This window comes from Myotis nattereri, assembly GCF_964212035.1.
Source record: "Myotis nattereri genome assembly, chromosome: 2".
NCBI lineage: Eukaryota > Metazoa > Chordata > Mammalia > Chiroptera > Vespertilionidae > Myotis > Myotis nattereri.
The window spans coordinates 212,639,571-212,663,435 of record NC_138076.1 but is presented as its reverse complement, the minus strand read 5'-3'; the positions used below and the strand labels follow the sequence as shown (position 1 = coordinate 212,663,435).

General features: G+C 44.1%; 1 protein-coding gene across 11 annotated transcripts in view; it reads left to right on the top strand.

The window, feature by feature from the left end:
- Positions 1 to 23,865, top strand: part of PACSIN2 (protein kinase C and casein kinase substrate in neurons 2) — a 114,475-nt gene that overhangs the window by 27,470 nt on the left and 63,140 nt on the right. For 3 of the 11 annotated variants that reach the window (XM_081083455.1, XM_081083449.1, XM_081083450.1), the window contains exon 2: positions 22,066 to 22,172. The exons of 2 other annotated variants lie outside the window; for them this stretch is intronic. The gene's annotated coding sequence lies outside the window, so the exon portion shown is untranslated. Of the gene's footprint in view, positions 1 to 19,240; positions 19,370 to 22,065; positions 22,173 to 23,865 lie in introns of those variants that run through there. 6 more of the 11 variants (XM_081083452.1, XM_081083458.1, XM_081083456.1 and 3 more) reach the window with 5 other exon arrangements.

The window sequence follows — 23,865 nt, the reverse complement described above, 5'->3', positions numbered from 1 at the left end:
TTACCCCAGATCGAATTGCTTCAGCCCTTTTGCAGGTCATGCTTAGATCAGCAGTGTATGAGTACTCCCTTTTCTGGGCATTTCCACCAACACCAGATGTTGTTTCTTTGTTAATGTGATAGGTAAAATACTATTTCATTGTTATTTTAATTTATTTCCTGAGTACCTGTGAGGTTGAGCATCATTTCACATGTTTGCTGGCCATTTGTATTTCTTTTTCTTTGAATTCTATATTCATATTCATTCCCCCCCCCTTTTATTGTCCTATTGGGTTGTTTTTCTTTTCATTTTGGGATCTTTTTGTATATTGGGCTATTGCAAATATGCCCCTACCCCCAGTTTTGTTTCTATACTTTGTTTTTTGCTTTGCTTAGGTGTCTTTCTATTAAGTTTAAAGATTTTTATGGAGTCAAAGATGTCTATCATTTCTTTATATTGTTTAGGTTTCCGTTTCATCCATGATCTAGAGAAGTCTATACACCAATTTCCTATGTACATGTGTATATGCAGATATGTTTATATAAATACACATAAGCGGTGGCAAAAGTAGGTTTATAATACGAGTACATGAAACAGTTTATTCTTTGTTATTATTTATTAATCATTGTATTGTATTATTTTCCATATGAACAACTATAAGCCTTCTTTTGCCTCATCCTGTATGTGTGTGTGTGTATTTGCAACATTTCTAGATAAGTAATAATTTGAATGGAGTAGTGTATTAAAAGATTAATTCTCAGTGACCAGGTGAGGTTTATTCCAGAAGCACAAGGATTACTTAAGGTAAGGAGTTGGGTTGCCTGGAGGAGCTTCTGGTTCAGGGCTTCCAGCACGATGTGTCACAGTCCTGCCATCTGCTAACTCTCTGACTTTGGGCAAATTATTTAATGTCCCTGAGCTTTAATCTCTTCATCTGTAAAGCGAGCAGGGCAAGAATAGCATCATTGTAAAGGGTCCACGTAAGGACTAGTGGTTAGAGCAGGACTTGGCTCATAGTAAGTGTTCAATTAGTGACATGCTAAGCCATTCACTACGTAACATTAAAAGAAAACCTGTGCTGATATGTATTAATAGATGTTTGAAAGGCATATAATAGAATTCTACAGCTAATCCTAATAAAATTCTCAGTAAAATGGCCACAGTAGTAATTTACATAAATATAGATGTGTTGTCCAGAACCCAGCAAGAAGCACATGAAATGGCCATTAGGCTCCAGGCATGACAGGGACGCCTGCACGGAGCACTGTCCCCCCACATCTATGAATCCCCAGATGGTCCAATGGACAGGCTCGTGGGAAAGGAGGCAGAGAAGTAGCTGTGACAGTGTCTGTCCAGCCTGAGCTGGCTCTGTGTTTCTCTTTTGCTGTCGGGAGCATGTCACCACTTTGTTCCTGAGGCCTGCACTTCCCATTGGCCTTTCACTACGTGGGTGAACGGCCTCCTGGCCTCACCCTGCAGAAACCAGGAATGAATTCCTGGGGTTGGGTGGGGAAGAGGATTGTGAAAGTAACAGCCACCTCAGACTGGCCAGGGGAGCAGTTTCATGGGAGTAGGAGGCGGCCTGGGAACCAAGAGTGACATCGAGTGCTGAGGGTCAGCAACAGGTGGGTTAGCCTGGCAGGTGCCTGGGGCTCTGAACATTCTCTGAGAAGAATTAGCGCAGTCATAATTTCTAACTCCCTTTCCTCTTCCACATGTAGAATACAGGTACCAGTGCTCTCAAGGTGAGAGAGGGAGGGGAGGCCGGAGCACGCTAAAACCCAGAGGGCTTCCGGTCAGTTTAGACCTTCGGACTGGCCCGGAAAGCCTTTCTTGGGGGGTGGGGGACCTTGGCATTGGCCTGCTTTTGGCCTGGCATTTGGTGAACACACGTTGCTCTCCTTGTGTCTTTCTTCCGGCACTTTTCTTGCCTACCTCTAGCTTAGAAATGTTTGATGATACCTTAAAATTCATGTAATCAGTGGGTGATGGGTATGTAAGTTTTGAAGCATAATTATACAAACCTCAAAGCCAGCCTCCTAGCTTGACACCATCGTGCACCACAGGGAAACTCCTGGTGGGCACTCCTGCCAGGGGTGAGGGGTTCCAGGAAATGTTATTGTTCCCTATTCCCTTGTTTTTTACAGAATACTTAGTTATGTGTATCTATAACTAATACATTCAGGTGTTGTTTATGGACTTTATAAAAAGAGAATCAGGAAATCTGCAAATCGGGGTTTGCCTCCATTTTCACTGCTGAATAATGTTCCTCTGTGTGTATTATATTAGTCAGGGTTCTCCACGAGGACGGATGTGCGTATATAGAAAGCAGTTTATTTTAAGGAATTGGCTTACGTGACCATGGAGACCAGTAAGCCCTAATCTGCAGCCCGGGAGAACCAAGGCTGGCAGCTGATGGATGTGGGAGAGTTAATGGTGCTGGTTGGGATTTTTTTCATTGCTGTGCTGTTCAGGGGTTCACTGATTAGATCAGGCCCACCCACATTATGGAGGGCAATCTACTTAACTAATTAAAAAGTTAATCTTATCTGAAAACACCCTCACAGAAACACCCAGAACAGTGTTTGACTTAATATCTGAGCATTTGGGGCCCAGTCAAGTTGACACATAAAATTAACCATCCTCTGCATAGGCAAGATTGATCGTGCTCCTGTGGGCAGGTACTGGTTTGCTTCTGTGTGTTGGCCATTGGGAGGACTGCAACTCTTAGCCTTCTTTATACCCGTCTCCTGGTGTACTCGTTCCTCTAAGGTTTACACTAGGAGCAGACCTGCTGGCTCCTGGGGTCTTGTGTGGGCACCTGCTCAGATGCCACGCCCAAGTGACCGTGCCAGTTTGCTCCATCTGCCATGTATGCAGGTTCCTACATCCCCTCCCACACTGGCTGTTGTTATATTTCTTAATTGTACCCATGTACTGGATGTCAGATGTCTCATGATGCCCTTAATTTATCCGTCCTGGTTACAGAGGAGATGAGCATTGTTTCACACGGGTATTAGCAATTCATGGGCTCTCATTGGTGACATGCCTGATCAGGTCTTTCTGCATTTTTCTCTTGGGTTGTCTGTATTTTTCTTATTGGTTTGTATTACTGTTTTTTTAAAAAAAGACATTCTGTATACCAGTTAATTTCTTGGTTGCATGAGGTCCAGATACTGTCTCTAAGTTTGTGCATATCTTTTCATTTTCATTATGTTGTCTTTTGCTAAACACTTTAATTTCAGTGTAGTATAGTAGACTATATTAATCTTTCCTCTTATGATAAGTAGTTTTAATGCTTTGTAAAGGAAATCCTCCCCTACCTTTAGGTCATCCTATACAATAAAAGCCTAATATGCAAATTGTGCCCTAGACTGGGATTTCGACAGGGAGTTTGACCAGGGGGCGGGGCCAGATAGCCAACCGCCCACGGCCCCTACCCCATACTGGCTCCACCCTGGCCGGTGGAGGTGGCAGGCGGCCAGGGGAAGGGAGGCCCCCGCCAGCAGCCAGCAGCCGCTAGGTACCCTTCCTGTGCATGGATTCCATGATAGGTGTGGTCTGTTTCTTTTTTTCTAAATCAAAATTTATTTTTTATTGCATGTAAAATATACAGACCATAAAATTTATCATTTTAACTATTTTTAAGTGTATAATTTCGTGGCATTAAATATATTGACATTATGTGCAGCCACCACCATCCATCTCCAGAGCTTTTTCATCTTCCCAACTGCATCTCTGTACCCAGCGAGCAACAACTCCCTGTTTCTCTTCCTTCCAGCCCTGAAGGTCTGGCTCTGGGTTGCAGATGGTCCACATACCACCAGCAGAGGCAACCCTCCCTCCCTCCCTCCGTTCTACCTTTTAATAGCGGTATTTTAGTTTTATCTTCCTTCTGAGTAAATCACAAGAATGAGGACTGTGTCTTAATGGATCTCTGTGTTTCTTAAAAGCACTTCACTTTGTGTGAGTATATGGTGGGAGCTTCATACATGTTAACAGTTGAGCATTGGCATTGGGTTTGAGAGAGGTAACAAGTTAAACTCGGGTCAGACCTGTGCGTGAGTGATCGGAGAGTCAGCATATGACAGAAACACAGGCACGGTGGGGGCAGTGTATCTCATACAGGCCGCTGGACAAGTGGACGTGCACCTTTTGGCTCTGGCACAACCTCGGCTGAGTCTCCAGAGCACATATTCTTGCTCTTGATGGCTGCCTGGCTGGTTTGGGTAGAGAAGGAAGGAAAAGAGGTGGGAGGTGCTGGTCTTCTTTATATAGTCCAGGAGACCGAGGCTGGAGGGAAATCAAGTTGTGGTTCCACAGCTGGTAGGCTGCGAGTTGAAGCTACACTTTTATTCCTGAGACTTGACATTGACACCTGAGCCTTGTGTGTCCAGGGGTGAGGCTGCCATTTCTCTCATGGGTTTTTTCCTTTCTTTTTTCAGCATATGTTTGGCCCCTAGGTGCTAAGCTCTGTCATGGTGCTTTCCAAGGACACAAGTGCAGTGAGGCATGATGGGGCAGCAAATGGGGCCAGGCACAGGCCTGCTTCTGTGGCAGCTCAGAGAGGGGAGCCGCCCACTCCGCTGGGTGACTGGGGAAGGGGGCTGTGCCTGGCACCGTTGTGGGCTTGCCAAACCTGCTGGAGCACAGGCACATGGCCCGAGAGCTTGCCCATGAACTTCGCAACTGTCAGATGTGTCAAGTCCAAGGAACGTGACTAGTGTAATAAAACATTTAAAAAATGAATGGAAAGAGCATACTTAGCTGTTCTCAATGTGAAGTGAAAGGACGAAGCCTTAGTGGAGGGCTGCTGGGCAGTGAGTACCGTATAGATTCCTAGTCGAGTGATGGGGTCGGGTCGCTGCGGGAGTTTCGAGCTGCATTTTGCAGGACACTCTCCAGTGACTGGCTAAGAAGAAAGGAAGAAGCTGCTCACGGGGGATTGCCTCTGATGAGAAGCAAGCACGGCAGATTCTGTCATTTTCAGATTGTTATTCTGGAGAAAAGTGTGATCTTTTTTAGAATGTCTTCTGGCCCTAGACCAGGGGTGGGCAAACTTTTTGACTCGAGGGCCACAATGGGTTCTTAAACTGGACCGGAGGGCCGGAACAAAAGCATGGATGGAGTGTTTGTGTGAACTAATATAAATTCAAAGTAAACATCATTACATAAAAGGGTACGGTCTTTTTTTTTTTTTTTTAGTTTTATTCATTTCAAACGGGCCGGATCCGGCCTGCGGGCCATAGTTTGCCCACGGCTGCCCTAGACGGTGTACTCAGTGGATAGTGTCGGCCTGCAGACCAGAGGGTCCCGGGTTCGATTCTGGTCAAGGAGCCGTACCTAAGTTGCAGGCTCCTCTTTGGTCCAGACCCTGGTCAGGGCTGTGCGGGAGGCAACAGTTGATGTGTTTCTCTCGCATTGATGTTTCTCTATGTCTTTCCCTCTGTCTTCCACTCTCTCTAAAAATCAATGGAAAAACATCCTCGGGTGAGGATAAGAAAAAAAACAGAATGTCTCTTGTCTTTTAAAAAAGAGATTATTTTAAAAAACATCACTGCTGTGTTTCTCTGTTTGTATTTCAGTAATTTGTTGCAGGGCATTTTGGGGAATATTTTACACAAAGTCCCCTGTGACTGACATTTAAGTGTAAGATGTGTTAGCTGCGTGCGTAGGCAGAGGTCTGGCTGCTCCATGAAGCTGCTTGCTTATGCGTTAACCTCAGCCACAGAGGACTTCTTGGAGGTGGTTCAGAATGAATGCAATCCCACATGCTGTTCATAATTTGAAAATCCAGGTGTGTACTTTTATTTCTAGAACTGTGTTCTATTTAAAGTGCAGGCGGGTACAGCCATAGAGAAGCACCTACAAAGCCATTTAAAAGCATGAGTGACTTAGTCACTGTGAGGCAGTAGGCTCTGCAGCTCCGAGCATGGTCCCCAGATCAGAAAGACTGAAGGTAGAATTCTGTTTCTGCTCCTTCCAGCCCCTCCCTCCCTGCCGAGTGGCCGCAAGGGTGGACTGGAGGAGAGGGCTGCAGAGACGGGCCGCAGGGAGGGTGGGCAGCGGGTGGGCAGCGGGAGAGCAGCTGGCGCCTGCAGCACTGTGGTGCGTGCGGAGACCAGGCAGGGACGGCCTCGTGGTTTGGAAGTCGGTTCTCGCTGTCAGCACAGTTCATTCCCACAGTCAGATGCTCTGTGTCCAGTGGTAGACTGCTGTCCACTGCCTGTGTGGGGTGTCCTTACCTTACAGACAGGCCCACCTTCATTTCAGGTGCTTACTTTCTTTGAGATTTTAAAAATCAAATTATTTCCTTAGTCTTTATCTTTCCTGGCTTAATTTTTAAATGAAAACCACATTGTCACTGACTCCTTCTTGTGAAGGATGTAATGAATGCTCAGTAGCCAGTTAAAATTTTTATATTATTATTTCTGTAATAAAGTTTTCTTTTGGGAAAATTTTAGATATGCAGATATATAGAAAAGTTGCAAGGAGTTTCCATACGCCTTTCACCCAGATTCCTCTAACGTTAACACCTTGCATAACCACAGCCCATTTGTCAGAATTAAGAAATGAACATTGGTACATTGTTATTAACTAAACTACAGACTTGACTCGGATGTCAGTTGTGCCACTGTTCTCGGGTCCAGTCCAGGAGGTCACATTGCGTTTGGTCTCACGTCTCCTCAGTCTCCTCAGTCTGTGATTGTTTCTGTCCTTATTTTTCATGACCTTGACAGTTTTGAAGCATGCTTATTAGTTGGATAATTTGTAGAATGGCCCTCGATTTGTGTTTGCCTGACCTCCCCCCCATATTATTAGACTGGGCTTATGAGTTTTGGGGAAGAATACTGCAGAACTGAAGTGCCCTCATTATCACATCACATCACATCAGGGAGGACAGTGGCGTCAGCATGACTTATCCTGGCTGCTTTAACCTTGCAGTGTTTCCATTCTTTGGCTTTTTACATGTTTAAGTGGCTCTGGTCCCCCATAAATCAGCTCGTCCCTTCAAGACATGACCCCTGTTCTGCCTGCTTTGTGCCTGTTCCCACCATGAGGACTTGTGCTGTGGATGTCAGGGTCAAGGTGGACCCACCAGGTCATGGAAAGACATTTTGGTTAGGTGATTTCTGTGAGCATTTAAGTTTTCACAGTCACAGATGGAATAAGATTGGCCATGTGCTGCTAATTGTGGAAACTTGAGATTATTCTAGTCTCTCTACTTTTTATATGTTTGACATTTCCCATAAAAAATAAAGAGAAAAAAACATTTCCAATATACAGATATACTGAATCCCAGATTGTTTTGATTGTGAAGGTGTTACGATGTTGGTTGTTGCCAGGGTTGTTTAGGCTGAATTTGTTTTTTTCCCCTCAAGGCCTCCTTGGGGAAAGAAAACTTACTTCTAAACCAATGTTAAGTGGTATTGCTAGTAACTGTGGAACAATAATATTCCTTAATATCTTTTTTAAAAAAATTCTCACCTGAGGATATGTTTATTGATTTTGGAGAGAGGAAGGGAGAGGGAGAAAGAGAGAAACATTGATGTGAGAGAAACATTGATCAGTTGCTCCTGTATGCTCTCCAACTGGGGATCAAACCTGCAACGTAGGTATGTGCCCTGACCAGGAATCAAACCCATAACCTTTTGGTGTACGGATTTGCTCTAACCAAGTGAGCCATTCAGCCAGGGCCCTTAACATCTTTCATGGAAAAAATTGTTGATGTGCCATCAATAAAGAATTTCAGCTAAAATTAGGTTACAAATTAATTGGGATACATTTATAGAATAGGAAGAAAATCTTTACCACTTATTGTCACCCTAATTTGTTGTAAAGAACATCTGAATCTAATGAGTGTGACATGGCCTATCTCTAATCTGTATTTTGACATTACAAACTGTGATTCTGGTCTTTCAGCAAATGTAGCAGAGAAATACTGCTATCACGTAAAGATCCTAGTCTACCCTCCTAAGCCCAAGACACGTTCTGAGAGGTGGGGAGTGTAAACTGCCTGTAATTGAGTGTATAGGGGGAATGGGCACAGAGGGACCAAGGGGCCGGTCCACTCGCTTGTCTTCGTGTTCCCCCATTAACCTGCAGGCACACTGTCGCGGCGTTATGAGCTGCAAGTGTGTGCCCTGTCATGAAATATAATGAGTGCACTGGGTGGTGTCACATTTTAAGAAGATCTTGTCCCTGGAGGTCAGATAACTCTCAGTGGTTTATAAATGTCCTCAGCCCTACTCCATGTGTGCAGATCTGCCTCCTCTTCCCTGTCGCAGGCCTTTGTAACAGCTTTGTGGGTGCATATTAATTTATGGGTTTGGTGGTCACCGAGTTCTGTGGGTCCTGGGATCTTTGTGTCCTCTCTGGGATGGGGCTGTCTGGCTGCTGATTCCCTTGCTCAGGGTGGTCACTAGAAGGGGCCTGGTTGTGAGCCTGAGGAGTCTCCTGCCTGCCTGGGTGTGGATGGCGCTGGGGTTGGTGCCCCTCATTTGGTTCTGCTCATCCAGAGAACTAGGACTTGTGTACTCACCCGAATATCTCCCTCAAACGTGCCTCTGCTAGGACTAGCTCCTGTGCGGTGGAAGTTTAAGGAGCCTGCTCACTGGAGGAGGTTGCTGGTCTAAGGCCGGCCAGCACCTGCCGCTTTGGGATGCAGCTGGAGGTCTTGACTCTTCCTGGGGTTTGTTTCTTTACAGAAATGGTGCATAAAAGCTCAGCCTTTAGGGAATGAGTTGTGTGGAGCACCCAGGAATCACGTCCCTTCTCTTTCCCATGCGAATGTTGTATAATTGGTAAAGCCAGCGGCAGGGCGGGAGGAGGAGGAGGCATTGGAAAGGCAGATCTTGGTTGATAGCCACTTGTTCTGGGGTTTGTCCAGAATGGGGTTTTTACCAAAGCTCTGCAGGCGGGTTTGTGCCCGTGACCTCCTTGTGTCTGTGGTTTACAGAGGACTTGCGAGTGTTGTGGGCCCCCCTCTGTTGAGCTGTGGGCTCTTGGCAGCCCTTCCCCACTGCCTCGGTGTGTCCGCCCAGGTTCCAGGACTCATTAAGGAATCCCGTTTATTCCTTCAGGATAAAATTAACTCATGCACTTTGTAAAATACAAATACTCTAAAGGAGAAAATCACTGTCCACACCTTGATGTGCAGTTTTTCAGAGTGTTGTATTGACACACACACAAACGTGATTTTTAAAAACAAATGGGATCATACCGTTTAGACTGCTTTGTACCCTGTCCATCTCTAGCTGGTTTCACATGTGAGAGGTACATACCCTTCGTCTGTACAGCACCCTAAGCCCAGTCACCTGTCCTGTTACAAATGCAGTGACCACTGCCGGGCTGAGCGCCTTGCTTTCTCCCAGTGACTCCTGCCAGGTTGCTCACGGCATGTCCACCACAGCACCCTGACCTCCAAGCAGGAGCCCGAGAGTCGTTCTGGACTTGGCACTCTCTGGTGCTCCGCCCAGTCGGCCTCTGGGAAAGGTCCCCTCACACTTTCCCTTCACAAGGCCTTCTGAGCCAGCGCGTCCTTACCCATACTTCACTCGTGTGATCATTGTGAGTTCTGACAGTCACTTCCGTTTGGATTGCTGTGGCATTGGGTCACTGATTTTCCAATGTTCATTGATTGCCTGCTGTCTGAGTTTCCTGGGGTTAACCTGATGCTGCTGCCACCTAAATATGTGTCCTCCTGTGTTTCACACCTGCCCTTAGAGAGGCCCCGTGGGCCCTTCTGTGGCTTGAGTTGTGATCAACGTCATTGGGAGATTCCACTTCTGTCATCAGATGGTCACAATGGCTACCATTAAAAACGCACTGTGTGTATGTGTTATTTCGCTTAATCTCCACAAGTCCTGAGGCGGCTACTGAGGCTGTCTTTATGTAGAGCAGTGGTTCTCAACCTTCTGGCCCTTTAAATACAGTTCCTCATGTGGTGACCCAACCATAAAATTATTTTCGTTGCTACTTCATAACTGTAATGTTGCTACTGTTATGAATCGTCATGTAAATATCTGATATGCAGGATGGTCTTAGGCGCCCCCTGTGAAAGGGTCGTTTGATCGCCAAAGGGGTCGCGATCCACAGGTTGAGAACCGCTGATGTAGAGGAACTGATGCTTAGGAATTTGCTACGGGCCTGCATCTGCTCACTGCTGTCCTGCTCCGCCCCGCCCCACTCAGCTCTGCTTTTCCAGGCAGATGCCTGTGGAAGGTCTGGTAGGGGACCAGGCTGTAGCCGTTACCTGGCTCATGTCCTCACACAGCAGGCTCTCACCCCACGCTGAAGTATGACTGGGATCATTGTGTTAAAATATTGCTCAAGTAAAGTAGCCTTTCATTTAAATGGTAAAGGTAGAAAAAAAGCAAAACATTTGTAAAATGAGATATATAGTTTGTAGCTGGTATCCTGTTTTTAATCAACTCCATATGTTGGACCTAGAATGGTTAGAGACCATGTCTTCTAAATTGAATTTATATAACACACAACAGTGTTACAGGATTTAGATTCATTCATTTATTAAACACCTAATGCATTCTTATTACATGGCACATTGAGTATGATATTGAAACTTCTGAATAAGGGTTCAAATGTTTTTTATTTCTTGACACATAAAGCGTACTTGATTCTTATTCATCTTCCCATCTCATTTTTCTGGCACTGGCCCAAAATAGAGGAGAAAGGGGAAGATAATGGGGGCATTCTGGAATGCTTGGGATCGCCATTTGATTTATTTCCAAAGTTATACTTCTCCTGGTTCCACAGGGGATTGAAGTTGGTTGCTTGGGACTACAAAGAAAAGCCAGTGGTGGCAGAACTGAGTTTTTCCTTTGCCATCCCCAAAGCAACACCAATAAAGTGCATGCTTACTTCTGATGAGGCCCTCAGAGATCACCCGAGCCCTCCCATGGCATCACGGTGTGTCTTCTGTCTGAGCGAAGCGCTGGGTGACATGGGCAAGCCGCTTCCCCCGAGCGATAGTCTTGTCATCGAAAAATGTGGGCATGCTCTCACCTCGCAGGGCTTTCGTTGTATGTAAAGGCCCTGGCACATGTGTATAAAATAGTATCTAATTTTATTATCTATTTACAGGGTTTCTAAACACCAGTTCATGATGGTATTTTTACTGTCATACAGCCATACTATCAACAGTAGTTACTCTTTTATAAAGCTAAAGATACTAGTTTGAGACTTTTCATTTATTCTCAGGTTGTATGACTTGTTTTCTGTTGTTAAAATGCCTTCGAAATGAAATAATGGGAGGTGGTAGTTTTTTGTGGTTTTTTTTTAATGTCCTTCGTGAGCAAAATAAAGTTGGTGGCCTTGTGTTGGGTGTTCCTCCTGCCCTTAATAAAGACACTGGCCAGGAAAGTCGGGAGCTTGCTCTGGTACCCTGCCTGCCCTTCAGGAGGAGGAAGCCATAGCCAGAGAAGGGAGGTGACAGCCAGAGGTACAGAGTGACATCACCTTCCCTGCCTGGTTGAGCTGCGAGCCTAGCTTTCCTGGGAGTTTTCCCACATCTCTGCTAAGACCCCCCTTCTCCGCCCCCTTCAGTGCTCCCTACTTAGTTCTATTATGTGGCTCTTGTCACACTGTGGTCCTGTAGTAGTCTACCCTACTAGACTCTAAGCTACTTAAGGACAAGCGTGGTGAATTATTTAGCTTGTAACTTCCAGAGCTAGCACGGTACATATAAATCAATGAGGGAAAAGCTTACTCTAAGTAACCTCCAATAAAACGTTAGCATAGCGTACATATCTCTACCCTCACCACAAACATTGTTGAATACTCCTTTTTAAAAACATTAAAAAAAATTGATATCAGAGAGAGATAGAAACATCAATGATAACAGAGAATCATTGATCGGCCATCTCCCGCACACCTCCCACTCTGAACCCGCAACCCAGGCACGTGCCCCAACTGGGAATGGAACCATGACCTCCTCGTTCATAGGTTGATGCTCAGCCACCGAGCCACGCCAGCTGGGCTAACACTCCGTTTTGAATTCAGACCTTCCTTCTGGAATCACTTTTCATCTTCAGGGTGTTGCCCAAAGAAAGCTCAGGTGTTCCCAGGACTGTGGGGGCTATGTGACGTCTTCACCACCAAGGTATTGTGTCAGAAGTTCAGGTGTTACTTCTCATGATGGGTTTTTATAAAATGCATAAGAAAAATTAACATGTTTTCTATCACGTTGGTGCTTTGAAGTTTTCCCCAATTGGTCTTTCTGCTTTAATTAGTCTGGCTTCTTCCTCTTTTTTTGTTTTCAGCTTTGGGCAAGTGCCAGAGAAGCAAAGCAGCTTATATAAAGGGCTTTATTTTTTTTTACTTTGCCAAAGATAGAACTGGTACTTAGCTCAGCTTGTCCTGGCACCTTCTTTGATAGAGAATGTTAGAAATTTGGCTTCGTTTATTCCTTTTTATGTATATATGTGGGAAGAGTCAAAGCAGATGGCTCTATTTTTGTCTTGGTTTATGAAAAATATGAAAGGTAACAAATAGGATTTAAACATAGCCACTCACCTTCCCTCCAAAAGAAAGCTTGACCTATCATATCAGAATGTTTTTATATAACCTGTTTATGAATATGGTAGGTTTCTAGAATGTAAGATTTACTTAAGATAAAGAAAAGCTAATATTTATAATTATCATATTAGATTTTACATGTTTATAAACTGTCAGCTGTTGAAACTTATCACTGAAAGCTGCCATTTCTTAGTTGCTGACAGGTATTATCACACTTTTTTACTTAATAGTGGAGAGAACTGAGTTAACCTGGTTAGCACCTATACCAGTGGTCGGCAAACTCATTAGTCAACAGAGCCAAATATCAATAGGACAACAATTGAAATTTCTTTTGAGAGCCAAATTTTTTAAACGTAAACTATATAGGTAGGTACATTGTTATTAACTTAATTAGGGTACTCCTAAGCTGGCCTTTGCTAAAAATATCCTCAATCTGATTGAGGTACGTTCGCTGAGGTCGACCCCTTCCAACTCTCCCGGCCACACTTGTCTTGTATACTTGTTTCGTCTATCTCTTTCGTTCATCCTCTCTGTATGTCCAAACCATCTCAACATACCTAAAAAAATGTTTCATTTTATAATAATAAAGCCACCATCACAAAATAATTACAATTCTTAAATTGATGACAAAAATACCTTAGGATTTGCAGCTGGTTGGAAAAATACAGGTAACTTTATGCTTTGAGTAGATACTTTTGTCACCCGTGCGCGATTTGTGAACGCGACTAGCACTAACCACTGCACAATGAGACTGCTGACTGACAGGCTCACTCAACTCGTGCATGAATCGCGCACGCCTCCCCGCGCTGCGTATCTCTAACGCCACTTTTTCAAAATAGACTCGCCCAGGCCGAAAACCAACTTCTGCGCATGGGCCACGAAGTTTCAGTCGCACTGTACGTGCGCGCCCACACATGGTATTTTGTGGAAGAGCCACACTCAAGGGGCCAAAGAGCCGCATGTGGCTCGCGAGCTGCGGTTTGCTGACCACTGACCTAGACCATTCTGGTTTCTCAGAATCATTTGTGTATGTTGGAGGATCAGGTATTCCAAGAATTGAGACCCAATGAAATGCACTCAGTGCTAACATTACACAAAACTTATTTTAGTGTTTGAAAATAGACTAAAACCCTTTTTAAAGAGGGTTTTTCCCCTTTCCTCCTCTTTTTCTTTCTTTTCTCCTGTTTTCTTCCCCTCTTCTCCCTGTCTCTTCCCTCCCCTACTCTCCCTTTTCTCTTTATTGAGATATAACTTACATACAACTGAGTGCACCCATTTAGGGGCATTGACAAACGGACAGGCCGGAGTAGACCTGTCCCAATCAAGGTACAGGCCATTTCCATCACTTGAGAAGTTCCTTGTGTCCCTGTGTGGTCAGTCCCCCACCTCACCCAGTTCCTGGCCCCAGGCAAACACGGCTCTGTCCTATAGATGAGTGTTGCCTGGCTTAGAATTTCGAATAAACAGGTATGCAGTGCGTGCTGTTGCTCATCATGATGTTTCTGTGATTCACCCGGTGGCTTCTATCGGTGCTGAGTAGTTTCCACGTGTGGGAAGCCGTGCGCAGGCGGCTTTTGATGTCCTGCATAGAGAAATGTGGTAGGGAAATCGGGGCTCTGCAGGAGTGTGTGCATGGTCTGTTTGTAGTTCTCCCTTCCCCAGCTTCTGAGGGCTGAGAGGGCACATAAACAACCTTTTCCTCAACGCCCCGAGTCCTGCTGGCCCGTGAATAGTTCGGCGTCTCAGGAAAGTCCTTCTGGTCGCCCCATACCGCCTTGGTCTCTGTCTTTCCGGTGACGGGCAGGCCAGGTGACCATTCCAAACGGCGGAAGGCTTTGTGACCAGAGGCGCGCTCCTTGGGAGTCACATGACTTCTGCCCTCCCTCCGATGGTAAACCACCTGGCTCTCTATTTAGGGCTTGTGAAGATCAGGGACATTTGGACCATTGAGCCCATCTAGCATGGGGGTGCTGCCAGGTACCCCCACCTCTCACCCCAGCACCTGCCCCTGAGTTGCCTGCTTTTCCCTCGCCTTGGCCCAGCTCAGCTGTTAGCTTTAGCTCAGCAGGGAGGACTGTGGCCCACAGCTGCAATTTGTACTGTTTTATTTACATCCTGGTCAATTACGGTGTGCCCATACCCTCTGTAAGAATCACCCTGTTAGAGGCAGTGGTTACTCAGGTCAGGGGGAAGGGATGGGAGGAGAGAGCAGTGATAGCTAGAGTACGGGTTTCTTTTTTTTTTTTTTTTAAATATATTTTATTGATTTTTTACAGAGAGGAAGGAAGAGAGATAGAGAGTTAGAATCATCGATGAGAGAGAAACATCGATCAGCTGCCTCCTGCACATCTCCTACTGGGGATGTGCCCGCAACCCAGGTACATGCCCTTGACCGAATCGAACCCGGGACCCTTCAGTCCGCAGGCCGACGCTCTATCCACTGAGCCAAACCGGTTCCGGCAGTACGGGTTTCTTTCTAGGTAGTGAAAATGTCCTAAAATCGACTGGGGTAATGGTTGCACATATCTGTGAATATACTAAAAACCATTGCATTGTACACATTAAATGGCTGAGTTGTATGGTATGTGAGTTATATGTCAGTAAAGCAAGGACAGACCAGTAGAGGAATGGGGGAAAAATCACATCATAGAAATTTTATTTTTCCCCATATGACTTGACCTGTTGCCAGATAGACTAATTTTTCTCACAGGTGTAGTTCCATGGGAGGCATAAGCATCAGGTGGACCTAAGTTAGAATCCCATTCCGCTATGCTGGGTGACTGTGGGCAGGTTCTTAACTTCTCTGTGGTGGTTTCCCTTCTATAAAACAGGGCTGATAGTACTTATTTTATGGAGTTTTTATTTTTATTTTTTTAAAATATATTTTATTGATTTTTTTACAGAGAGGAAGGGAGAGAGATAGAGAGTTAGTAACATTGATGAGAGAGAAATATCGATCAGCTGCCTCCTGCACACCTCCTACTGGGGATGTGCCTGCAACTAAGGTACATGCCCTTGACCAGAATCGAACCTGGGACCTTTCAGTCCTCAGGCCGACGATCTATCCCAGGGGTGGGCAAACTTTTTGACTCGAGGGCCACAATGGGTTCTTAAACTGGACCAGAGGGCTGGAACAAAAGCATGGATGGAGTGTTTGTGTGAACTAATATAAATTCAAAGTAAACATCATTACATAAAAGGGTACGGTCTTTTTTTTTTTTTTTTTTTTAGTTTTATTGATTTCAAATGGGCCGGATCCGGCCCGCGGGCCGTAGTTTGCCCATGGCTGATCTATCCACTGAGACAAACCAGCTAGGGCTTTATGGAGTTTTTAAAAAGAGTTCAATAGCTCGGCCAGTGTGGCTAAGTGGTTGAGCATCGACCCATGAACCAGGAGGTCACAGTTTGATTTCAGGTCAGGGCACATGCTTGGGTTATGGGCTTGATCCGTGGTAGGGGGTGTGCAGGAGGCAGCTGATCGATGATTCTTTCTTATCATTAATGTTTCTGTCTCTCCCTCTCCCTTCCTCTCTCTGAAATCAATCTATAATAATAAAAGCATAATATGCTAATTAGACTGGGCATCCTTCCAGACAAAGCCGATGGGGGGGCCAAGGCAGAGGCAGCTGAGACAGAGGCAGGGGCCGAGCCCCTTGCACGAATTTTGTGCATCGGGCCTCTAGTAAAAACATATTAAAAAAAAAAAAAAAGAGCTCAGTAAAGGCAGCCGTTTTTAGCGTGTGACAGTCGTGTAACAGAGGTATCAGAAAGCAAGAGGCTGCCTGGCCAGATGCTGTCCTGATGTTTGTGAGCTATGCCAGGGAAAGACTTCATTTGAACCCCCTGCTGCTGTGTGCTGTGGCCGAGGTAATGGATGGAGCTGGTAGTCTTCAACTAACTTGCTGGACTCTTTCCGAAATGTTTTTGGCCTAATCCACATGCTTTGAGTGTGTCAGTGACAAGTTGTCAGAGAACCAACTGGGTCCCCTCCTGCGTGAAGCCTTCCCTGACCCTGCTTCCCACACGGGGTCACTGCTCCTTCACAGCGTTCCCTCCGCACCTGGCTCCAGCATTGATCAGCTCATGCCAGTTTTACTTACTTACTCCTGTGCCTGCCATGCACTGTGAGCAGCCCAGGGTAGGCACCCTGAGGCCCTAAGCACTGTGCTTGGCACTAATGTTTGTTGAATGAATGCCCAGCGGTTCCAAGTCTGGTGACAGAAACCAGATCGGAACTGGAAATACCAGTTTAGTCCCTGCACCCTAGAGGTTAGCACATGGGTTTCCCTAGAGCAGTCTTTCTGTCCCAGCACCACCTGAGGAGGGAGAGCTGCCGAGCCTCTGCCGCTGTGAGGTGTGGCTACAGATACCAGCCACTCTGGAGAGCTGGTCTCATCACTCATGGCCCCACTGCTACCTGCATTCTCAATTTAGTTCAAATAGACATGTTACTGAGACCGAGTTGTGATCCTTCAGGGAAGCCACGATGGAGAGACAGTGTGCTGTGGTGGTTAGCACCGGACTCTGGAGGCTGACTGCTTGGGCTCAAATCCTGGCTCCTCGCCATACTAGCTCTGGGTTACTGGGCAGGTAACATAACCTCTCCGTACTTCCGTTATCTCGCCTGGGAAATGGAGGAGGTCGTGATTAACCCTAAATAAAGGCAGCATTGTATATGTTTATTAAGCAGCCTGTGTTTGTTGGATTAAAAAATGAGAATGAGGGTGTTAGACAAACAGAATGAATACATCTACCTTGCATGGTTGCTATGATTGTCCCCTCCCCATAACCAAGAACCCTAAGTGAGACTCGGGGCAAAGAAGAGTTTTCTGCCTTGCTGGCTGATGAAAGGAAAGGTGGACAACCAGTTTGCTTTGCCAGAACTCACATGCTTGTTTTTCTTAGTGGAAGAAAATATCATTTTTTTTTTTTGGTGCTGCTTAAATTTAGTTAAAGTATTGTGAAATATAACCACTAGATCATTCGTTTTAGAAAGACTGCCCATGTGCTGTGCTAAGGTACACTGAAGTAGTCTCTAGAAACATTGTTTGATCTGAAGCTCAGCCTTTTCCAGCCTTAGTGTCTGTCACTGGACAAAATGACTGTTAGGGCAATGAGACCCCCAGCTCCTCATCCTGTCTGTCCCACAGCCGACCCTGGGAAGATGTGCTGGCCTCTGCAGACCAGAGGATGCTGCTGGAGTATGGCTGGCTGCCTGCTCCTAGGTGCGCCCTCTGTAAGGGAGTCATTGACTTAGCTACAGTGGAATCTGCCTTGGGTCAAATTCTTCGTTGTTTTTTTGGGGAGAGGGAAGGTGAACTATTATATTCTCATATGTCAGGTAATTAAGCCTTGTATTGATATGGTCTTTGCTTTTTGGTGTTTTTCCATTAAAAATTTTCTAAACACAGATTATAGAAAGATTTTTAACTGTTCTGTTTAGTGTTATAAGGTCAGACTAGATGGCTGTTTTTTAAATTTTTGAATAAATTTGGGTAGCAAGTATATCTACTTAGCATAATTTCCCCTTTCCTCTTGCAATATATTCTTTTGCCAATTACATATTTTCCCTCGGTCACAGACTTCTCCTTAGGCCCATGTTTCAAGGATGGAATGGTCTGATCCTGCTCTGGCCGCCACCATCCCAGGGTGCCACGGGGTGGGGGTGAACATGTATCTTCTAGGAGCGCACTTTGGAGAAATTGAGCCCTTGGAATATTTGTTTCTTGTCTGTTTTTGCAGATGAGTTCCAATATTTGCTCTTTTCAGTAGTGTTTATATTTTTTTATATCGTTGCATAATATATATCCATAAAAGTGCACATATTATGAATACCAATACATTTTTACAAACACAGCACACCTATAATAGCTGAAGAGATAGGACACTGCTCTAAAAGTGCCCCCTCTGACCTCTTCCTACCCTATGCTCCCCCACTTTGTCCGATCCTGGCTTCAAGCAGCATAGATTGTGCCTCCTCTTTACTTTTGCTAGAGGGAAGTAAGTATACAGTAGTCTTCTGGGCACATCCATTTGAAAATGAGGAGATATAGGATCTCTTCTTCCTCCCCTAAAATTATATTATTATTATTTTATTTTTCCCCCTCTACTTTCAATTCTTTGTAAAACTCTAGGAGGTAAGGAGTTTTTGTGTTTGGTGTTTACATTTGTGTATTTGAGGGCCCCGGTTCTTGGGAGTCAGTTGTGCGTGCTCCGGGAAGACGGGTTCGGTCCCCTGCCTGTCTGCAGCAGTAAGCCTGCATTTCCCACTAACAAGCTGCTTTGCTTTGGTGTGTGGAGTCAGAGAGAAGTAGGGACAGTGTAAGATAATCTCATGCAAGTAAGTCCTTGTCACGTTAACTCCTGTGCCGCCTGGCTCCTTAGATACAGAGCAAGTCTTTTTCTCCTCAGAAGAAGAGTTCTGAGACTATCACATATGGTATAAGTTAATGTATACACTCCAACTTGATTTTGGGGGGGGGGTATTAGGACTTTTGTTCTCAGACCTCGTGTCGCTCTGATTGTCCAAGAAGACCAATATTTCTATTTGGTCACTTTCTGAAAAGAAAGCTCTTTTGTGATGGTTCCAGAAGGCCCTGGGCTGCAGTCTGAGAAGCCTGTGCTGTAGGATGAATGCAGCAGTGCAGGGACTGGCCTTATCTCAGCTGCAAGGAGTCGGCAGCCAACAGGAAATGATGAAATGGGCTGGGATTCCGCTGGGAGCCGAGGTCAGACATACCAGCAGGGTTGCAAGGAGGCAGGTACCGAAGCTGAGCTGCAGAGTTAGGCAGTGGAAGCCAGCATTTGACAGAGAAACGTGAGTGTGCTATTTAAGGTGGACATTTCCTTTAAGGTAGACCTTTTTGAAAGTAAATTTTCTTTCATTATTTTTTTTTTCCTGAGTGATTGTTTTCACAGAAATCTTACCTTTTTAGCTCACCTAGTTTTACAGCTTCTAAAGAAATGTTTAGGACGTTAAATATTAACTACGCAGTGTGGAATGTTTTCTGCAGAATGCTTTCAGAAAACGTCAGTGTTTGATTTTCTTGGTGTATAGATTTTGGCCTAAACAAATGAAGGATTGTGCTTTATAATTTTTACTCTGGTTTTCGAACATATGTGCATGCTTCATTTCAATATAGGGGGGATAAATTGGAAACATTGGCATGTTTTTTAGGCTAGTTCCATGTTTCTAGCTGTGTTTTTTTCTTACTGGGTAGCTAAATGAGTTACTTGAGGTAACTGTTACCCCTCTACTTTCAGCATTATGGTCATTACATGCTGCCATTTTCTCTCTTAACAGCCTCATCTAATCTACAGCATGTAAGTGGAACTTGTGAGAGAAAACGGGTAAATTAGCTTTTCCCGGTGTCTGTAATTGCTGTTTTATGCCAGTCTACTCCCGACTGGACTCCCAGCCAGAATTAGCGTGCGCTGCTGCAGTCCCCTCCGCCTTCCTCCTCAGCCAGCGCTTTCTCAGCGGGACCCTGTGCCCTTGTCCCATCCGACAGCTGTCACTAGACACTTTGCTTTTATTTTTATTAGATAGCAACATGTAAAAGTTTTATTGCTTTAGTAACTGAGCAGCTTTATATACATATCTGTTTCTTATCTTGGAAGTCTTATTCTAGAATTGAAAAATGATGGCTCCCTCCCCCTCCCCCTCCCCTGTATTTATGCAGCACTGTCATTGCAGGGGGGTGGGGAGGAAGGGGGTATCTCTAATCCTGATAAACGGGAGTGACCGTTGCTGAGTGAATGTGTTATTGGATCACCTAGTGCTGTGAACATTGGAGAGGCAGCCTCCTCTTTCTGTTCTCCAGAAAGTGCCATGTGGTACAGTCTGTGCCCCACAAGAAGCATATTTTCTTGTGAGGTCATTCCCTGGCGTGATTTGTATATGTCTAATACTGTTAGAGCGGCATACTTTCTGTTTTCTAGAACTCCCCCAAATGTATAATATTTCTCTCAGACCTTAATCATGTCCATCAGTTTTGCCCTTGCTCTTGTAATTCTGAACATTTCCTTCAATTCTTTCTTATTTAATTCGATATCTTACTGAATTCTAGATGAACTTTAACTGCTTCATTTATGAAAATAATAAAGAAGTAGTAGAACTTCCAACCAAAGCGTGTCTTGCAGGTCCGAGATTTAAGCCAGTAGTAAATGTTAGCCTCCCCCCTTTCTTTTTATACATCGGTAGTGTTTTGTTTTCCCAGCCACATACTTCTATTATTTATTTGGTGGCATAATTAAAAAGGTGGGGACATGGTATTTAAAGTTGTGATGCTCTTGGAGTCGATATATTCAGTCCTTTATTTATTTTTAAACAAAAGAATTAAGACCAAGAGTCAAAATGCCTTGTTGACTTGTCCAAGGTCACACAGCTTGGTAGCTGAGATAGTCTAGAACCCAAGGCTCCTGACGCGTGAGTCATTGGCCTTTCCTTTATCTTCATTATCCACATGATCTCAAGATTAATAGTACTAGGTTAAAAATGGCTCTTTTCTTCTGAGGAGTCCATTTTTATTTGTTTCATTTTCAAATACTCAGCTTTTATTTAATAACTAGAAGCCCGATGCACGAAATTTGTACAAGAGTAGACCTTCGTTCCCCGGCTGCCGGCACTGGTTTCCCTCTGGCACCTGGGACACGGGCTTCCCTCGCAGCCCGGCTTCATCCAGAAGGTCGTCTGGTCTAATTAGTATATTATGCTTTTATTATTATAGATTTTCTTAAGTGACATAGGTGTACTTGAATTACCTCAAGCCACAAAGAGCATTGAAATTTCTTCCTCTGAGAGAGATTATGAAATAGAGTTTTTCTTCTCCCCTAGTAAAGTAGGTCTTAACTGTTACTGTTATAAATGAACCTCGCTATATGACTAACTGCTAGATGAGAAATCCAAACTTAATAAAATCACAACTAATAAAAGAAACAGACAAAGGAATTCGATTTTTCTTTGAAATAGATTTCTCAGGATGTGAAAGGAAAAGCCTGAACTCTGGGAGCATTTCAGCCCCGGTTAGGGAATACTGACCACTCTAAGTTTTGCTAACCTTACTAAGTCTGCACCGACCCAGGTTTTCAGACTATAAAACAATACATTATGATACAAAGAAAGGAGGAAATGATTTAAATTTATAAAAAAACGGAACTTACCCACCATTTTCCAGAATCAGTTACAAATAGTCTCTCCTAAAAATCAAATTTGAATCTTTCTGAAAGTCAAGTATGGGAATTAGATGCAAATAGAGGCGTACTGAGAACAGTGGGTGACTGTTCTTAGACCTCAGTGTGGCTCCTTCTGTCCAGTCACCTTAAAATGCCTTGGGGGGAGGTTCATGGAAAGCACTTATTCGTATTTTCTGAAGTGTATAGAGTATACATGCCTTGAAGAATTTCTGAAACAAATGTACTGTAGGAAAACAGGCATTTTCTTAAATATTTTAATTATACTTAAAGTTGTGGTCAATAACTTTATACCTATTCGAATGTATAAAACCTGAGACTGAAGGAGGAAACATGAGCACTGTTTTTATGTAATAGGTTGGAGCTGTGTCTTCCCTCCTGGTGTTCTGGTCGTCTGTGCTGTCAGTATCCTCGGAGAAGCCACTTGCATTTGGTGAACCAGAGGACCCATCCGGCTAAGGAAGGTGAGGAGCCCGCTTCAGGGATGGAGAAAGTTCACTGCTCCCATAATCCAGTAACCTTTGTTCCCCAATCATTCTTATATACAGGGTGTCCCAAAAAATATACACACTTTAAATGATTATAAAGTCAGTGGTTATTAACATACAGTTCTTTTTCAAAGCTTAAAAGAAGCTACAGAAGTGAATAATTTTTTTTGTCAATGCCTGTTTTCAAACTTATGACCGTTTTGGTCCAGCCATTGCTGATAACATGAAACAACGGAATCGCAAACATCAAGAATCATTTCGTTCGGTATTTGTGTGCCCTCAGTTTGTTGATTGTTGCTGGGTTTGTACCTTAAACTTTATCTTTTATGTATCCCCATTAAAAAAAAAAAAGTCTAGTGGCACTTTAGGATAAATTTTACTTCTTCAAAGCTTTAGTCTGGCTTCACCCATTATTTCAAATCAGTTAAACCTGAAAAGGAGTGAAAATTAAATGAATTAACAGCTGTTAAAGTGTGTATACCTTTTTTGGGGGGGGCACCCTATATTTTCAGTACATGTTAAGTATAGAATATTTTAACTGACTTCCTTTACTTAATATATAATTGGCCTTCTTAACATATATGCATAAATATGTATATATAAATATGTCATTAATATATAATTGTCCCAGTCAGTAAGTAATATTTGATATTCCTCCTTGCCCCTTGCTTCTGCCCACATTAGTGTGTATTCTGGTATGCCTGTGAAATTTAAAGATCTGAGGGGGGATGTGGTGCTGACTTGGCTGCAGGACAGGTTGCTATTGGACCAGAGTTTGTGCTGGTGGTGTCATCGGGGTCTTCCTCACATCCACTCTGCTCAGGCCTTCTCTCCAGGCCTGTAGGGTGCCCTTAGAACCTCCTCTAGGTTGAAGAAACGCCTCCCAGTATCCCAGGTAGATCCAGGCCCTAGAGCGGGGTAAAGAGGTCTGAGTGAATGAGCGAGTGAGTTGCAGTGGTCTCTTCTGTAGAGATTGCTTTTGAAGGCACTACAGTCATGTGTCCCCAGGCTGGTCTAAATGCATTTGCATCTCACAGTTCTGCCTTGATACCAAATGACAGAGTAGCTGTCTATTTAACGTTTCCTTCAGTCCTGGGAATCTGGCCTAAATTTTTTTCTCATTAGACTCTGTCATTCGTGAATTATAAGACATGAATCTTGATGTGGTCTCACAAAGCATATTGTTCTATTTCTGGATGACTTAAAGAATCTAACAGGACGTATTCTGAATTTGAAATGTTTGTCAATGGCCATCACAATAGTACAGGATTTAAAATTTCTTTTTGTTAACGTGAAGACTAAATTTCATATTCAGTCTTGCTTCCCATCGGATTTGTTCTGCAGCAGAGTCCTTGAGGGAGATCAGGGGAGAATGATTTTGCTGAAAAATGCTTACTTGACATGATGTTGTTGATGTAGTTGACAAGCTAAATGTTGCACTTCCCAGTTTGGAATTCTGTCTTTGATTCTCAAGTTTCTGACACATATTGCTACTGCTAGTTTAGCAAAATAAATGAAGCACAGGGCAATTTAGGAACAATGAATTGCTCTCGTTATGGTTCTTTTCCATAAATAAAAGACATATAAAGAAAAAAATAGCACAGGGCACAGTGAACTAATGACGAAATACCTATTGACTTTGTTAATTTACCTCTGACAATGTTATGTA